Raw genomic sequence first — 19690 nt, forward strand, 5'->3', positions numbered from 1 at the left:
ACATCCCGGAACACTATGGGCAATTTAACATGGCCAATCCACTTAACCTGCACATCTTTGGACTGTGGGAGGAAACCGGAGCACCCGGAGGAAACCCACGCAGACACGGGGAGAACGTGCAAACTCCACACAGACGGTCGCCTGAGGCAGGAATCGAACCCGGGTCCCTGGCGCTGGGGGGCAGCAGTTCTGAAATATTTTCAACTCATTCTCCTGCGTTCTCTGTTAACATTAGAAAGCACTTTTCCGGATGCTTTCCTGTTGTGACAAGTTCACAGCGATTTCAATGAACAAGGCAGTGGTGGATCGGAAATGTCCCTGGCTGAGTCATGCAGAGCTGCTGCCTATTGTTCTGAAAATGTGGGGTCGAGTCCCACAACAGCAGTGGGTGAACTTTGAGTTTAAAAAAAGCGTGAAGTTTTAAAAATCTCTCGCTGGCAGCTCAGTATTTATTGTCCGTCTCTAATAGCCCCCGACAGGGTGGGAACTGCCCGGAGACCCGGTCGCTCTGATAATAATTGTAAAAACTCACCTGATTCACTCATGTCCTTTCCTGCAGCTCTCCCTCTCTCTCTCTTGCTCCCTGTTTGTTCTTGGTGTCCAACTGGTTTCCCATTCTCTAATAATGTCCGATTCGTGCTGATAACAAGAGTTAAAACGATTTGAGAAATTGTTGAGACGTGCAGTCCTATCGGAAGGAGCGGCAGTGTAATCTTGGCGGCTCCTAAACAACCAGGAAAACAAAACCCTACCCACGGAGCTTCCTGACTTGTCTAAATGCTCGGTCTCTGCTCTTTCTGTTCGGTTGAGATTCGCTCGTCCGGATGCTACCGATCAGCGCGATAACGCTCCAACTTGTTCAGTGGCTGAAATTCAAGCACTTGCTTTCAGTTTTAAAAAGGTTTGATGTTTCCCTCTTCCTAATTTTAGACTGCAACTTTAGAAACAAAACAAATCCCGCTGTTCCAGATCCAAACCTCCCGAGCCCTGTTCAAAGGTTTCCCCTTATTTACCTGAAAAATGTGTTGTTGGAAAAGCAGGTCAGGCAGCATCAAAGGAGCAGGAGAATCGATCTTTCGGGCATGAGCCCTATTCAGGAATGTATTTACCTGGCCGGGTCATGCTGCTTCCTTCGGGAATCTGCTCTGGTCCCGAACATTTGGATTCACTCCGTCTACTGCGCACTCTGGAAAGATTGAGGGTTAGACTCACTAACTGTCCCCCAACCTCCGCCGCTGGATCCAAAACACAAAACAGTTTTAGAAACTTTTGAAATCAGCCTGTTCAGAGTTGTGAATACACACCTCTGGAACAGATATGACTTAAAACTCAGGTCTCTTGGCTTAGAGGAAGGGACACTACGATCCAGAATCCGATTTCGAGAGATCGATTCTTGGATTGTGAAGCCAGAGTCCCTGAAACTTCCGGGACTCGCAACCGTAAAGCGTTCCACGTTCTTGCAATGAGATAGGATTGAAAGAACCGAACGAGCCCGTGTTAGGCATTCCGTGGATTCGATGCATATTACCAACTAAACTGCCTCGACTGAAGAGATCGAGTTGGAAATGTTTGAAATACTTACAGGAGCGTACCCAGCGTCGGGCTCTTCCCGGAACAGGAGCTACTCCGAGTTCTGCTCCGCGCTCACTTTTTATGCTTTGGATCCGGTGAGAATTGGTTTATAAATCAGAACCGACCGGCAATCCGAACCGGAATTCCGTTACCTGTTGGGATTGATAACGAGTTCTGGTAACAAACAGTCATCCTGCTGTTGCTAATCTGTTGCTCACAGCTCGCATTTTATACTCAACATTCTCCACTGTGCAAAAGCGCAAATACATTGACTATTCAATTCTCCCATTCAATGGCGACATGTTAACCCCTTTTTGATTAAATTCTCAAAACGTGCACACATTCATTCACGCTTAACGCACGCAGGCACACAAATATACACTCGCATTGGGTACATACTCGCATTCATCATTCACTTGCTCTCATTGTTAAGAGATGAGAACACAGACGCGGACACACGTCCCGCTCACCCATACAGAAAGCATTTAGTGAACAGGGAATCCTTTCAGTCCATTTGTATTTTGAAAAAGTGTTTAGATCTACGCTTGAGATGACAAAGCTATGGGCCAAGTGCTGGAAAACGGAATGAAAATTATTAGGCAAAAGTGGGTACTGCAAATGCTGGAGATTAAGAGTCAAGATTAGATTGGTAAATACAGCATCCGAGGAGCAGGAAAATCGACGTTTCGGGCAAAAGCCCTTCATAGTCGATTTTCCTGCCCCTCAGATGTTGTCTGACCTGCACTACTCTAATCTTGACTGAAAATAATTAGGTGCTTGTGTTTGATTGGCTCAAACTGGGGTGGACTGAAAGGTGTTTTTCTGTGCTGTAGACCTCTGACTTTCAGCCTGGAATTTTATGACATTTCAAGTGCTCATCCAAACATCTTTTGAAGGGTTCTGAGGTTTCTTGCCTTAACTACCCTCCCAGGCAGTGCATTCCAAATTCTCACCACCCTCCACGTGAAAAAAAATCCCTCTTATCCAGTCTAATCCTCCTTGTCACTTTAAACTTATGTTCCCTTTTTATTGATCTTTCGACTAAGGGATTTAGCTGCTTCCTGTCCGCCCTGTATTTGCCCCTCAATCTTATACAGCTCAATCAGGTCCCCTCTCATGTTTCTCTGAAGAAAAACAGCTCATCTAACCTCTCTTCATTGCTCAAATGCTACATCCCAGACAATATCGTGGTGAATCTTGTCTGCCTCCCTTCCAGTGCAGTCATATCCTTCCTATAGTGTGGAGACCAGACTACACATGATTCTCCCGCTGTGGCCTCACCAAAATTTCAAATAGTTCCAACATAACCTCTCTGCTGTTATAATCTATGCCCTGATGAACAAAGGCATGTGTACCATCTGTCTTCTCAACTACCCTATTGACTTGTCCTGACACCTTCAGAGACCTGTGGATAAGCAGTCCAAGATCTGTCTGTTCCTCTGAGGTTCCTAGTGAGCTGCTATTCATTGAGTACTCCTCTGTCTTGTTCCTTCTTCCAAAATGCATCATGAGACCGACTGAGAGGCCACCCTTCCGAGACTGCTTCACTGTGACCTTGATCCCCAACTGCATTGAGAACAATGACCAAACTATGACTTACAAAAGAAGTCATTAGGTTCAAAAAAGCAGCATGCAAATTCGCAAGAGAAAAAAAAGAAGAGACCTGAAGGTTATGAAAGGTTGCTAAGTCAGCAAAAGCAGACCAAGGGCTTGATCAAGAAGGGGAAAATAAGACATGAGAATAAGCTTGCATGGAACCTAAAACCAACTGTAAACATTTCTATTATAGAGTCATAGAGATGTAGAGCACGGAAACAGACCCTTCGGTCCAACCCGTCCATGCTGACCAGATATCCCAACCCAATCTAGTCCCACCTGCCAGCACCCGGCCCATATCCCTCCAAACCCTTCCTATTCATATACCCATCCAAATGCCTTTTAAATGTTGCAATTGTATCAGCCTCCACCACTTCCTCTGGCAGCTTATTCCATACACCTACCAACCTCTGCATGAAAGTGTTGTCCCTTAGGTCTCTTTTATATCTTTCCCCTCTCACCCTAAACCTAGGCCCTCTAGTTCTGGACTCCCCGGCTCCAGGGAAAAGACTTTGCCTATTTTTCCTATCCATGTCCCTCATAATTTTGTAAACCTCTATAAGGTCATCCCTCTGATGCTCCAGGGAAAACAGCCCCAGCCTGTTCAGCCTCTCCCTATAGCTCAAATCCTCCAACCCTGGCAACATCCTTGTAAATCTTTTCTGAACCCTTTCAAGTTTCACAACATCATTCCGATAGGAAGGAGACCAGAATTGCATGCAATATTCCAACAGTGGCCTAACCAATGTCCTGTACAGCTGCAACATGACCTCCCAACCCCTGTACTCAATACTCTGACCAATAAAGGAAAGCATACCAAACGCCTTCTTCACTATCCTATCTACCTGTGACTCCACTTACAAAGAGCTATGAACATTGGAGTTGGAGAAACCACTGGGATTGGAGGTTAGAGCCTAGTAATCCACATCCTAGAATATTTAGTGAAGTGACCCTCGAAATAATGGGTACATTGGTGGTCATTTTCCAAGATTCTATAGACTACAGATTGGAGGAGACCTGATATAATTCTACTATTTAAAAAGGGAGATTGAGAGAAACAGGAAATTATAGATAAGTGAGTCTGATGTCAGTACAGGGAAAGATGTACCAAGGATTTTGTAGCAAAGTACTCAGAAAACAGTGATAGAATCAGACAAAGTCAGCATGAATTTACAAAAGGGAAATTAAGATGCGTCTGGACAGATGCATGAGTAGGTGGGGAGCAGAGGGATACAGATGCTAAGGAAATGGGTGACAGGTTTAGACAGTGGATTTGGATCAGCTCAGGCTTGGAGGCCTGAAGGGCCTATTCCTAGGCTGTATATTTTCTTTGTTCTTTAAATGGGGCTTTTTCAGAATGGCAGAATGGAATGTGTCTAGTTGTACACATGCTCTGACATCCATAATCATGAAGTGCTTTGAGAGGCTGGTCATGGCCCACATCAACTCTAATCTCCCAGTCTGCCTCAATCCCCTGCAATTTGCCTACAAACATAACAGGTCCACAGTGGATGCTATTTCCTGAGCCCTGCATTCATCCCTGGAACATTTGGACAACAAGGACACATATGTCAGACTCATGCTCATGGACTACAACACTGCCTTCAACACCATAATCCTGTCCAGACTGATCTGAAAACTGATCTTAATCTCAGCTCCATCCTCTGCAACTCCATCCTCAGCTTCCTGACCCACAGACCACAATCAGTGAAGATAGACAATTGCATCTTCTCCATGATAACCCTCAATACTGGAGCCCCTCAAGGGTGCATCCTCAGCCCCCTACTGTACTCTCTGTACACACATGACCATGTAGCCAAATTCTGTTTGCTGGCAACACCACCGTGGTGGGATGGATTTCAAAGAACGATGAATCACAATACAGGAAGGAAATAAAGGGCTTAGTGTTGTGTGCAATGATAACAATATCTCTTTCAACATTGGCAAAACAAAAGAACTGATCATTGGCTTCAGGAAAGAGGAGAACACACCCCCATCTACATCATGGAATGGAGGTTAAGAGGGCTGAGAGCATCAAATTCATTGGAGTGACGATAATTGACAACCTGTCCTGGACTTCACACGTAGATGCGACAGTCAAGAAGGCACTAAATGCCTCCTCTTCCTGATGTAGCTTCAGAAATTCAGCATGTCCATAACTTTTACAGTTGCACTACAGAAAGCATACTGTCCGGGTGCATAATGGCCTGGTACAGCAACTGTTTTGCCTAAGACATAAGAAACTACAGAAGATTGGTTCCTGATGAGGGGCTTTAGCCCAAAATGTCGATTTCGAAGCTCCTTGGATGCTGCCTGAACTGCTGTGCTCCACTAATCCAGAATCTGGTTTCCGGCATCTGCCGTCATTGTTTTTACCTAGATTGTGTGCACAGCCCAGACCATCAGAGAAGCCAACCATGGACTTCATTTACTTTTCTCGTTGCCATGAAAATGCTGCAAACATCATCAAAGACCATCCACTCTGATAATGCTCTTCTTCAACCTCTGTCAGGCAGAATGTGCAGAAGCTTGAACACGTGCCAACAGGTTCAAGAACATCTTCTTTCCTGCCTTTATTAGACTGAAAAATGGTCTCTCCAACTTCAAATGATGTTGATCTTGCTTTGTGCACCTCCTGTGCAGTGTAACCTTTTCCTTAATGCTCTGTCTAAGCACCCAATGATCTGTATGCCCTTGTTTGCTGTGATTTACTTGTACTCTTCACAAAACAAAGCTTTTCAATGTACTTAGGTACACATGACTACAGTAAATTAAATCAAATCACAAGGATAATAATTGTGTGACTTTAATCTTCATGTTGATTGGGTTAATCAAATTGGAAAAAGTAGCTACAGCATCAAATTAGGGTTAGTTTCCTAGAGCAATATGTTACGGAGCCAACCATGGAGTGGGATATCTTGGATCTAGCAATGGGTAATGAGTAATGAGACAAATTTAATAAATTACCTCCAAGCAAAGGTTCTCTAGGAAGCAGTGATCATAACGTGATAGAATTTAATATCCAGTTTGAGAGTGAGAAAGTTGAGTTGAAAATAATTGTGTTTAACTAAAGGGAATTACAATGAAATGAGGATAAAATTAGCTAAAGTGAACTTGGTGGATAGATTAGCAGTAATGATAGTAAGCAAACAGTGCAAGACATTGAAGGAGGTAATTTATGACTCTCAGCAAAAATACATCCTAGTAAGGGAGAAAATGTCTAAGAGAGGGATAAACCAAACATAGCTAACCAAAGAAGTAAGGAGAGAATTAAGTTGAAAGTAAAAGCAGATAAAGAGGTCAAAGTCAGTGATAACCCTGAAATTTGAGATAAATTCAGAATCCAGCAAAGGATAACTAAAAGGATAATAAAGACAGAAAATAAATTACAAGGGTAAGCTAGCAAAGATATTAAAAACTGGCAACAAGAGTTTCTGTAAATATATAAAAAGAAAGAGGGATGTCAAATTAAACATAGGCTCTTAGAAAATGAATTGGGAAGGTAGTTTTAGGAAATGGCATGGAGTTAAACAAATATTTGTAACAGTTTTTACTGATAAGATATTTTAAACATCCCAATAAATACTAAAGCATATACAAATAAAAAACTATCGCCATCACAAAAGTATAGGCCAAACTGATGGGGCTAAAGTATATATGTTTCCTGGCCCTGATGGCTTGCATCCGAAGATCCTAAAAGAGATAGCTATAGAGATATTTTGCAATTTTCCAAGAGGTTCCAGAGGATTGGAAGACTACAAATGGAACACCCCTAATCAAAAAGGGAGGGATGCTAAAAGTGGGTCACTATAGGCCAATTAGTCAAACCTCTATTGTTGGAAAATCGATAAGGTTCCCCACAGTAGGCTATTGTACAAAATGCGGAAGAATGGGATAGTGGGAGATATAGCAGTTTGGATCAGTAATTGGCTTGCTGAAAGAAGACAGAGGGTGGTGGTTGTGGGAAATGTTCATCCTGGAGTCCAGTTACTAGTGGTGTACCGCAAGGGTCGGTGTTGGGCCCACTGCTGTTCGTCATTTTTATAAACGACCTGGATGAGGGCATAGAAGGGTGGGTTAGTAAATTTACAGATGACACTAAGATCGATGGAATTGTGGATAGTGACGAAGGATATTGTAGATTACAGAGAGACATAGATAAGCTGCGGATTTGGGCTGAGAGGTGGCAAATGGAGTTTAATGCGGACAAGTGTGAGGTGATTCACTTTGGTCGGAGTAACCGGAATGCAAAGTACTGGGCTAATGGTAAGATTCTTGGTAGTGTAGATGAGCAGAGAGATCGCGGTGTCCAGGTACACAGATCCTTGAAAGTTTCCACACAGGTTGACAGGGTTGTTAAAAAGGCATACAGTGTTTTAACTTTTATAAATAGAGGGATTGAGTTTCGGAATCATGAGGTTATGCTACAGTCGTACAAAACTCTGGCGCGGCCGCACTTGGAGTATTGTGTACAGTTCTAGTCACCGCATTATAAGAAGGATGTGGAAGCTTTGGAAAGGGTGCAGAGGAGATTTACTTGAATGTTGCCTGGTATGGAGGGAAGGTCTTATGAGGAAAGGCTGAGGGACTTGAGGCTGTTTTTATTAGAGAGAAGAAGGTTGAGAGGTGACTTAATAGAGACATATAAGATAATTAGAGGGTTAGATAGGGTGGACAGGGAGAGCCTTTTTCCAAGTATGGTGATGGTGAGCACGATGGGGCATAGCTTTAAATTGAGGGGTGATAGATATAGGACAGATGGCAGAGGTAGTTTCTTTGCTGAGAGAGTAGTAAAGGTATGGAATGCTTTGCCTGCAACGTAATAGATTCGTCAATGTTAAGTACATTTAAGTCGTCATTTGTCAAGCATATGTATATGGAATGTATATGGAATAGTGTCGGTTAAATGGGCTTCAGATTGGTATGATAGATCAGCGCAACATTGAGGGCTGAAGGGCCTGTACTGTGCTGTAATGTTCTATGTTCTATAATTATTAAGGAAGTTAACAGCAGAACATTTGGAAAATCAGAGCCAACTAATCAGATTCAACTGAACAGACAAAGACAGCACATGGTGAGGTCAATGCAGGAGAGAGAAAGAGAAAGAAAGAGAGAAAGAAAGAGAGGGAGAGAAAGAGAGAGAGAGAGAAAGAGAGGGAGAGAAAGAGAGAGAGGGAGAAAGAGAGAGAGAAAGAGAGAGAAACCCACACTGCTACCTGACACAGCAGTAAGCCTGCGCAGTTACTGCCTTCGCTGTTGAATTCATGTATCGCTGTACATTGGAGTGCATCTGGGAAAATGAACAAACAGTGAAATTCACAACTGATCTAACTGTTTGGGAGAGCTCACAACACAGAAACAGATAAGTGAATAGTTTTAAGTGTGGCCTTGGGGCCTTGCTGCAAATCTGCAGCAGTGGATAGAGTGGGTTCTTTCTTGATTATATGTTTTATTGAGATATGTATCTTGATTAAACTTAAAAATATAAGCCATAAGTATTGAAGTGGCCTGAAGCAGTGTTTTATAGAGGAATAAGACGGGGCTGTTTTCTGGGTCTGCAGATTGGAAGAAGCGAAAATGGCCTTTAGTAGAGTGATATGGTCGTCTTGTCAGAGGTGGGAGTTAGGGAGAGATTACGTGCTACTGAGGTTATATCTGGAATACATGCTGTTGGTTGCGAATCCTATCAGATCGAATGGAACGGTTCAAGCGACAGTGAGAGGCAGTGAGGCATTTACAAGAGCAAGAGGGTGTGATGGATGGCAGTTATAGGAAGGGAGAAAAGCCGCAGATACAGTCACATAGACGGGTTAACTCCAGGAAAGGTAAGAGAGGTAGGCAGGTAGTGCAGGAGTTTTCTGTGGCTGTTCCCATTTCAAATAAGTATGTTGTATTGGAAAATGTAGGGTGTGATGGATTCTCAGGGGAATGTAGCACAAACAACCAAGTTTCTGGTATTGAGACTAGCTCTAATGCAACGTCGGGTTCCAAGAAATTGATTGTGTTAGGGGACTGCCTAGTCCGAGGCACAGACAGACATTTCTGTGACCAGCAGCAAAAAATCAGAATGGCGTATTGCTTCCCTCATGCCAAGATCAAGGATGTCTCAGAGAGTGCAGAATGTTGTCAAAGGGGAGAGGGCCCAGCAGGAGATCATTGTACAAATTGGAACCAATGACATAGGAAGGAAAAGGTTGAGATTCTGAAGGGAGATAGGCAGGAATTTAAAAAGGAGCTCCTTGAGAATAGTAGTATCTCATGGAATAAAGGGAGAACTAGCCATTTAGTTAGAGAACTGGCTCAAAGGTAGAAGACAGAGGGTAGTGGTGGAGGGTTGTTTTTCAGACTGGAGGCCTGTGACCAGTGGAGTGCCACAAGGATTGGTGCTGGGCCCTCTACTTTTCATCATTTACATTAATGATTTGGATGTGAGCTTAAGAGGTATAGTTAGTAAGTTTGCAAATGACACCAAAATTGGAGGTGTAGTGGACAGTGAAGAAGGTTATTTCAGATTATAATGGGATCTTGATCAGATGAGCCAACGGGCTAAGAAGTGGCAGATGAAGTTTAATTTAGATATATTCAAGGTTTTGGATTTTAGGAAAGCAAATCCTTGCAGGTCTTATACACTTAATGATAAGGTCCTATAGAGTATTGCTGAACAAAGAGATCTTGGAGTGCAGGTTCATAGCTCCTTCAAAGTAGAGGTGCAGGTAGATAGGATAGTGAAGAAGGCGTTTGATATGCTTTCCTTTATTGGTCAGAGTATTGAGTACAGGAGTTGGGAGATCATGTTGTGGCTGTACAAGACATTGGTTAGACGACTTTTGGAATATTGCGTGCAATTCTGATCTCCTTCCTATTGGATGGATGTTGTGAAACTTAAAAGGGTTCAGAAAAGATTTACAAGAATGTTGCCTGGTTCGGAGGATTTGAGCTATAGGGAGAGGTTGAATAGGCTGAGGCTGTTTTCCCTGGAGTTTCAGAGGCTGAGGGGTGACCTTATAGAGGTTTACAAAATTATGAGGGGCATGGATAGGATAAATAGGCAAAGTCTTTTCCCTGAGGTCGGGGTGTCCAGAACTAGAGGGCATAGGTTTAGCGTGAGAGGGGAAGATATTGAAGGGACGTAAGACACAATTTTTTCGCACAGCAGGTGGTGCATGTGTGGAATGGAATGCTAGAGGAAGTGGTGGAGTCTCATACAATTGCAACATTTAAAAGGCATCTGGATTGGTATATGAATAGGAAGGGTTTGGAGGGATATGGGCCAGGTGCTGGTAAGTGGGACTAGATTGGATTGGGATATCTGGTCAGCATGGATGAGTTGGACCGAAAGGTCTGTTTCCGTGCTGTACAACTTAATGACTCAATTGATATAGACAACAAATGGCAATGGCCCCAGCACTGACCCCTGAGGCACTCCACTAGTCACAGGCCTCCAGCCCAACAAGCATCCTTCCATTGTTACCCTCTGCTTCTTACCATCAAGACAATTTTGTATCTAATTTGAAAACTCGTTCTGGATTTCATGCAATCTAACCTTCCAGAGCAGCCTGCCATGTGGAACCCTATCAAAGGCCTTACTGAAATCCATATAGATTAAGTCTACTGCCCTGTCCTCATCAACCTTCCTGGTGACTTCAAAGAAATCAAACAAATTTGTGAGGCATGATCTCCCATGCATAAAGTCATGCTGACTAATCAAACCCCATCTTTCCAGATGCATATATATCTTATGCCTCAGAATTTTCTCAAGTAACTTACCTACCACAGATGTTAAGCTTACCGGTCAATAGTTCCCAAGTTTTTCTTTGCAGCCTTTCTTAAATAAAGCACAACATTTGCTACCCTCTAGTTTTCTCACCTGTGGCTGACAATGATGCAAAAATATGAACTGGGCCTCCCACAACTTTCTTCTCTAGCATTTTGCAGTGTTCTTGAATATATCTGGTCAGTACCAGGAGACTTATCCACCTTCATACATTCTAATGTGTCCAACACCTCCTCTACTGTGATATGGACTGTCCCCAAAATATCATGACTAACTTCCCCAACTTCCCAAGTCTTCATGTCTTTCTTCCGATAAACATAGTGGAGAGATATTCATTGAGGATCTCACCCATCTCCTGTGGGTCTACCCATACATGTCCAGTTTGGTCCTTAAGGAGCCCTATTTTGTCAGTTATTCTTTTTCTTTTATTAGACTTAAAGAACCTCTTTGGATTCACCCTAATTTTCTCAGCCAAGGCTATTTCATGCCCCATTTTCACCTTCCTGATTTTCTTCTTCAGAAAACTCCTGTGTTCCCTGTCTACCTCCAGGGATTCCTTTGATCCCAGTTACCTGTACCTGAAACAAGCCTCCTTCTTTTTTTCTGGTCAAAGTCTCATTATCTCTTGTCATCCAGAGATTCCTATTCCTGCCAACCTTGCCCTTCATCCTCACAGGAGCATATAGACCTTGAACTCTAGCTATCCTGGTTTTAAAGGCCTCCCACGTGCCAGAGGTCCCTTTGCCTGCAAAGAAACTAGTCCAATCAACCCCTGCAAGCTCCTGTCTAATTTCACTAAAATTCACTTTGTCCAAATTTAGAACTTGAACTTGTGGACTCGTTTTGTCCCTCTTCATAGCGATTTTAAAATTAATAGAACTATGATCATTGGTCCCAAATGCCCCCCCCCGCCCCACTGTCACTGTCGTCACCTGTCATGCCTTACTTCCCAAGAGTAGGTTGGGTTTTGCTCCTTCCCGAGTAAGACCCTCTCTGCTGCTTGAGGAAACTTTCCTGAACTCAATTATCCAGGTGAGACGGGCGAGCATGATTTCATTCGGATAATTGATTATTCGCTTAATTGATTAAATGCCTCTCCTCTGGGGCTCGGAGATTTCTGTTAAGTCTGCTACGCATTCAGGAGACTAGGCAAAAGCACACCATGCGCGATCCCCCATCCCCAACCCTCCTCAACTCCACTATCCCTCTGCCTCCCAACCATGTCCAACACCGCCCCTTCCCCCGATCCTCAACCCTGTCCAACATCGCCCTCTTCCATCCTGCCCCCTAACCCCATCCAACACCGCTCCCTTCCCCTTGCCCCAACCACGTCCAACACCACCCCCTTCCTCCCTGTTCAACACTTCACCCCAACCCCCTTCCAAAACCACCACGCTTCCCCCATCTCCCAATCCCGTCCAACACCGTCCCTTCCCCGCCCACAATCCCGTCCAACACCGTCCCTCCCTGCCCCAATCCCGTCCAACACTGTCCCTTCCCTGCGCCTAATCCCGTCCAACACCGTCCCTTCCCTGCGCCTAATCCCGTCCAACACCGTTCCTTCCCCACCCCTAATCCTGTCCAACACCGCCCCTACCCCACCCACAATCCTGTCCAACACCGTCCCTTCCCCACTCACAATCCCGTCCAACACTGTCCCTTCCCTGCGCCTAATCCCGTCCAACACCGTCCCTTCCCTGCGCCTAATCCCGTCCAACACCGTTCCTTCCCCACCCCTAATCCTGTCCAACACCGCCCCTACCCCACCCACAATCCTGTCCAACACCGTCCCTTCCCCACTCACAATCCTGTCCAACACTGTCCCTTCCCTGCGCCTAATCCCGTCCAACACCGTCTCTTCCCCACCAACAATTCTGTCCAACACTGTCCCTTCCCTGCCCCAATCCTGTCCAACACTGTCCCTTCCCTGCGCCTAATCCCATCCCTTCCCCGCCCCAATCCCGTCCAACACCGCCCCTCCCCGCCCACAATCCCGTCCAACAACGTCCCTTCCTTGCCCCTAATCCCATCCCTTCACCGCCCCAATTCCGTCCAACACCACCCCTCCCCTGCCCACAATCCCATCCAACACCGCCCCTCCCCCGCCCCCAATCCTGTCCGACACTGTTCCTTCCCTACCCCTAATCCCGTCTAACACCATCCTTTCCCCGCCCCTAATCCCGTCCCTTCCCTGCCGCAATCCTGTCCAACACCGCCCCTCCCCCGCCCCCAATCCCGTCCAACACCGTCCCTTCCCCGCCCACAATCCTGTCCCTTCCCCGCCCCCAATTCCATCCAACACCGTCCCTTCCCCGCCCCTAATCCCGTCCCTTCCCCGCCCCCAATCCCGTCCAACACCATCCCTTCCCTGCCCCTAATTCCGTCCCTTCCCTGCCCCCAATCCCGTCCAACACCGTCCCTTCCCCACCCACAATCCCGTACAACACCGTCCCTTTCCCACCCCTAATCCTGTCCAACACTGTCCCTTCCCCGCCCCCAATCCCTTCCCTTTCCCGCCCTGAGTCCCGTCCAACACCACTCCTCACCTGACCCCCAACCCTATTCAACACTGGACTCCCACCACCCCAAACCCCATCCAAAACCATCCCCCTGCCCGAACCCTAACCGTGTTCAACATCACCCCCCCAACCCCAACCCCATCCAACACCGTCCCCTCCCCCCCACCCCCAACCCATCCACACACACACACACACACACACATTTTTTTTTGCAGCTTTTTGACAGGTTCCACCTTTGCCCTGCACGAGACAATGTTGGAGAAGGCGAAGTGGTGTTTAAGGTACACACCTATGTATAACTACGGGGAAAGTGTGTGGGGAGGGAGGGAGAGAGGGCGGGAGGTCACATTTGGAGATGGTGCCTGGGCTTCCATTGATGTCCAAGACTGTTCTCGGCAGCATTTCAGCTAGCCAAGTTCACTTCTAATCACTGTGAACAAAAGACGCGATCAGTTTTGGAAACATGTTTTTGATGTAATGTTTCTATCAGGACCTCGAGATCTCCTTTTGATAATCTGATATTTGGATAATTGATACTCATAATTGAGGTTCCTCTGTATATGGATTTCAGTAAAGGTTACCTTCAGTAAAGGTAATGCAGAAAATATGGAGGAATGGGATTGATGGAGATTTAGCTGTTTGGATCAGAAATGGGCTAGCTGAAAGAAGACAGAAGGTAGTGATTGATGGGAAATGTTCATCCTGGAGTTCATTTGCTAGTGGCATACCACAAGGATATGTTTTGGGGCTACTGCTGCTTCTCATTTTTATAAATGACCTGGATGAGGACGTACAAGGATGGGTTAGTAAATTTGCGGATGACACTAAGGTTGGTGGAGTTGTGGATAGTGTCGAAGGATGTTGTAGGTTACAGAGGGATAAGCTGCAGAGCTGGGCTGAGAGGTGGCAAATGGAATTTAATGTGGAAAAATGTGAAATGATTCACTTTGGAAGGAGCAAAAGGAATAAAGGCTAATGGTATGATTCTTGATCATGTAGATGAGGAGAGGGAGCTTGATGCCCGTGTACATAGATCCCTGAACATTGCCACCCAGGTTGATAGGGTTGTTAAGAAGGAATACAATGTGTTAGCTTTTATTGGTAGAGGGATTGAATTTCAGAGGCAGGAGGTCATGCTGCAGGCGTACAAAACTCTGGTGCAGCTGCAGTTGGAGTATTGCGTACAGTTCTGGTTGCAGCATTGTAAGAAGGATGTGGAAGCTTTGGAAAGGGTGTCGAGGAGATTTCCCAGAATGTTGCTTGGTATGGAGGGAAGGCCTTATGAGGAAAGGCAGAGGGACTTGAGGCTGTTTTTGTTAAAAGAAGAAGGTTGAGAGGTGACTTAATAGAGACATATAAGATAATCAGAGGGTTAGATAGGATAGACACTGAGAGCCTTTGTCCTCGGATGGTGATGGCTAGCACGAGGGGACATAACTTTAAATTGAGGGGTGTTAGATATAGGACAGAGGTCAGAGGTAGTTTCTTTACTCAGTAGTAAGAACGTGGAACACCTTGCCTGCAACCAGTAGTTGACTCGCCAACTTTAAGGGCATTTAAATGGTCATTGGATAAGCGTATGAATGATAATGGAATAGTGTAGGATAAATAGGCTTCAGATTTGTTTGACAGGTCAGCACAATATCGAGGGCCGAAGGGCCTGCACTGTGCTGTAATGTTCTTCCATCATAAAGTCAGAGATTTGGACGGTCTCTTGTGACTGCACAATATTTAGTAACCATTTGCAAATACTCAGATACTGATGCAATTGGTGTGCATTTGCATCAAAGTCCAGACAACATTCAGGCTTGGTTGACAAGTAGCAAATAACATTCATGCTACACAAGTGTCCCTGATATTCAACAATATTACCATTGTTGAATTCTCCTTTTATCAATATTCTGGGGGGGTTACCATTAACAGAAACTGAACTGATCCAGTTACCAAGAGCAGGTCACAGGCTTGTATTTCTGAAGCAAGCACCGCACCTTCTGAATCCCCAAAGCCCGTCCAACAACTACAAAACACAAATCAGGAATGTGATGGAATGCTCCCCACTTACCTGGATGAGTGGAACTCCAACAGCACTCCAGAAACTTAACACCATCCAGGACAAAACAACTCACTTGGCTGGATGACATCCACTACCTTCAATATTCTAGAGTCTGAAAAGAAGTTGTTCAAGATGTAGTAGATGTATTGGTATTAATGATTCAAAAATTCCTATATTCAGGAAATGTTCCATCAGACTAGGAAATAGCAAATATATTCCCTCTGTTCAAGAAAGGAGGGAGGCAGAAAACTGGAAACTGTAGGACCTCTAGCTTGTTATCAGTAACAGGTAAGGTGTTAGAATTGATCATTAAAGATATTATTACTGCACCCTCAGAAAACTCAAGATAATCAGAAAGTCAGTGCGGTTTCATGAAGGGGAAATCACGTTTGACCAATTTATTAGAATTCTTTGAAGGAGTAACATATGTTGTGGATAAAAGAAAAGCCCGTGTTTGCCTGTACTTGGATTTACCAAAGGAATTTGGTAAGGTACCATATCAAAGGTTATTGTGCAAAATAAAAGCTCATGGATAGAGAACAAAGGTTATGTACAAATTGGTCCTTGTCTGATGGGCAGGTTGTGACGAGTGGACTCCTGTGCGGTTCTGTGCTGGAGCTTCAACTTATTACAATTTACATTACTGACTTAGATGAAGGGGAGGTGAGCCTGGTAGCTAAATTTGCAGATGACACAAAAATAGGCAGGAACATATGTTGTGAAGAAAATATAAGATTTTTGCAGAAATAGATTAAATGAGTGGGCAAAGATTTGCTAGTATAACTTGGAAACATGAAGTTGTTCGCTTTGGTAAGAATAATAAAGCAGAATACTGTGGAAATGGGGAATGATTGCAGGTTCTGAGGTGCAGAGAGGCTTAGGTGATTCTGGTACATGAGATATAAAATGTTAGTAAGCACATGCAGCAAGTAATGAAGAAGGCTAATATGATGATATCCTTTCTCATGAGAGGAATTGAATGTAAAAGTAAGGTTTTTATATATCAGTTATGCAGGCATTGGCAAGACCATGTATTGAGCTTTGTCAGCAGTTACAGTTTCCTTGTTAAACCAAGGAAGATCAGAGGAGTTTGAATAAATTAATATCTGGAATGAGTTGGGGAAAGATTAGATAGACTGAACTTGTTTCCAAAAGAGTTTAGAAGAGTGAGAGATGACTTAATTGATGTGAATGAGATCCTGAAATGGCTTTATAAGGTTGATGTAGAAATGAATGTCTATTCTTGTGCATCAATCCAGAAAATTAGAGGTCACTCCTTTGGGATGAAGATGAGGTAATTTTTTTTATTTCTGAGGGTTGAGAGACTTTGGAATTTTCTACCTCATAAAGTGATAGACGCCAGCTCATTGAATATTTTCAAAGTGGAAGTGCAATATTGTTAGGCAGGGGAATATAATATTAAATTGGGAATAGATTGGAATGTGGAAGTCAAAAGAACAAACCGATTAGCCATGTTTTTATTGAATCGTGCAACAGGCTCAATGGGCTTACTTCTGCTCCTGATTACATATGCTCATAATATCCACTCCCTTTATATCAATCCACAATGCCTGATGTGTGTCCATTTATAAGAAACACCACAACAATCACCCAAAATTTTTTCAAAAACATCTACCAAACCTATGACCTCTGCCACCTAGACAACAAGAGCATATATACTATTGTGATTTGGAAATATATCACTGGATCAAAATCCTGGAACTTTTTCCCTACAGCACTATAGGTATTCTATATTTCAAGAACTTCAAGGCAACTCACCACCATCTTCTTCAGAAGAATTAGGGATGGGCAATTAACTCTTGCATAGCCATCAAAATAATGAAAGAATTAAAGAAGGACAGCCTTCAGGGTATTGCAACAAGGACATTACATGCCAATGGGAACTCCTGGAGAGTTTTGAAGTATGTCTTTGTTGTAGCCAGTAAAGAAACAACAGAGAAAACATTATTTATTCCTAAACCTTATATTTATCATCTCCTTTAGGTATTTGCATTTTGATACTTGGAATGAATAACATGCTTGAACTTTAAATGCAATTTATTTTGATGCAAATTTGATTGAAGCACAAATCCAAGACTCCCAAGTTTTTCCATTAGGGAGACAGGAAATGAATGAAACTGCAAGATTGTGCATGTTTTAAAGAACAATTAACTTTCAAATTGGAAAAGGAAATGCGTCAAACAGATTCAGCTTTTGAGAGAAAGGAATGAACAACTTAAAGAACTGAAGGCTGAAAACTGAGTTAAAATAAATTTATTGAAAAATATATAGGCTTCCTACATACCTTATTTATTTAGTTTGGTAGCACATTGTGTAAAATGTACAAGATTAACATACCCTGGGACTGGATCTTTTTGATGTTTGATTTCAAGCAAAGAAAATGATTGTGTGAAATATTGTGTGAGTATGAATGGAACATCAGTGTCAATGTTCGTTTCCATGCATAGAATAAAATAACTGATAAAATATTTTATCTTTTATAGAATCTTATTTCAGTCTTTAAAAGTATCACATTCAATCCCCACCTTAAATTGAAAATACATAGTCACTTTATCTTACTTGTGTTGAATAATTAAATAGATAGATTCTATTCCAACAAGTGACAGTAACTGTAGTTTCTTGCATTTCATCCTTTGGGGGTAGAGTGTGATGACAGCAAGTTGGAAAATTGAGAAAGATAGTAAACAGGCCAAAAAGTTAAAAAGCAGATCAATAGAATGTCAATTCTCAATCACCCATTTTACACTATTTTGCAAATTGAAACATCCCTGGTGGGTTCTTCTGAAGCCTTATCTAGCTATTTCAGAATCTTACCCTTGAAAGGTTATTTCCACACATTTTATCTCATTAAAGCCCAACTCACCTGACTTGTTTGCAAATCCAATTTTCCTTTCTCCTGCCAAAAAATTAGATGGTGCAAATCCCCAGCAGGTGAAACAAAGTGGATTCTTGACAACTGCAACTTGCTGAATGCATGTCTTGGACATCATGCAACTGCATTTTCAGAACAACATTGCAGCATCCTCTCTGACTATCATCCTCATTGATCCTTCATCAACGCATGTCAGTGTCAGTGAACCACCAGCCTCACCACATCATCCTGCTTGCTCTTGGATCAGCTCAGAGGCCACTTTAGACCTTCAACACTTTGGATTTAAGGTTGCATACAACTTGTATCTTTCTATTAGGTCATTTTCTATGTAGGGGCACACATGCTTTTCATGTACTGCACAACAGAATTTGGCACTCACGCAGCTTAATCACTTACGTTCACTCACTTGACTGTTTACTTAGAGGCTCCCAGTCTATGGTTCACTCACATTCCTTTTTTAATGTCCAAGAGCTTTGGTACTCAGTTCCAGGGTGCCAGCTTCTGCATTCAAGAGTGTGATGCTGGAAAAGCACAGTAGGTCAGGCAGCATCCGAGGAGCAGAAGAATTGACGTTTCAGGCATAAGCCCTTCATCAGGAATGAGGCTTGTGTGCCGGGGGCTGAGAGATAAATGGGAGAGGGGTGGTGTTGGGGGGGAAGGTAGCTGAGAATGTGATAGGTAGATGAAGGTGATTGGCCAGAGAGGAGAGTGGAGTGGATAGATGGAAACGGTGATGAACAGGTCCGGAGGGCGGTGCCTATTTGGAGGCTTGGGACCAGGATAATGTGAGGGGAGGGGAAATGAGGAAAGTGTTGAAATCCACATTGATCCCGTGTGGTTGCAGGATCCCAAGGCGGAATATGAGGCACTCTTCCTCCAGGCATCGGGTGGTAAGGGTTAGCAATGAAGGAGGCCCAAGACCTGCATGCCCTTTTACCTTCGCCACCAGCCCTACTCCCCTCCCACTTATCTCTCAGCCCCCCCAGCCCACAAGCCTCATTCCTGATGAAGGGCTTATGCCTGAAACGTCGATTCTCCTGTCCCTTGGATGCTGCCTGACCTGCTGTGCTTTTCCAGCACCAAACTCTCAACTCTGATCTCCAGCATCTGCAGTCCTCATTTTTTCCTGCCAGCTTCTGTAATCTAGCTTTTGTTTGAATGTAGAGAGGGAGCTGCCAGTTTGTGACAGTGGGGAGCACTAAACTGTCATCTATTAGTCAGATGGGGGTGAATCAGTTTTTGTGTAGCATCGTGCTACATCATTGGTCAGCAGTTTGTGCAGC

The 19690-nt window shown here is 43.9% G+C and overlaps 1 long non-coding RNA gene across 2 annotated transcripts in view; it reads right to left on the bottom strand.

The window, feature by feature from the left end:
• LOC140469543 (uncharacterized) overlaps window positions 1-15614 on the bottom strand; it is a 47190-nt gene extending 31576 nt beyond the window's left edge. For both annotated transcript variants that reach the window (XR_011956144.1, XR_011956143.1), the window contains exons 1-4: window positions 15524-15614; window positions 1583-1724; window positions 1014-1186; window positions 533-639 (exon numbers count right to left, since the gene is read on the bottom strand). This is a non-coding gene — a long non-coding RNA (uncharacterized lncRNA). The remainder of the gene's footprint in view (window positions 1-532; window positions 640-1013; window positions 1187-1582; window positions 1725-15523) is intronic.
• Between the last annotated feature and the right edge of the window lie 4076 nt (window positions 15615-19690).

Source organism: Chiloscyllium punctatum, chromosome 49, assembly GCF_047496795.1.
Source record: "Chiloscyllium punctatum isolate Juve2018m chromosome 49, sChiPun1.3, whole genome shotgun sequence".
In the NCBI taxonomy this organism is placed as follows: Eukaryota; Metazoa; Chordata; class Chondrichthyes; order Orectolobiformes; family Hemiscylliidae; genus Chiloscyllium; species Chiloscyllium punctatum.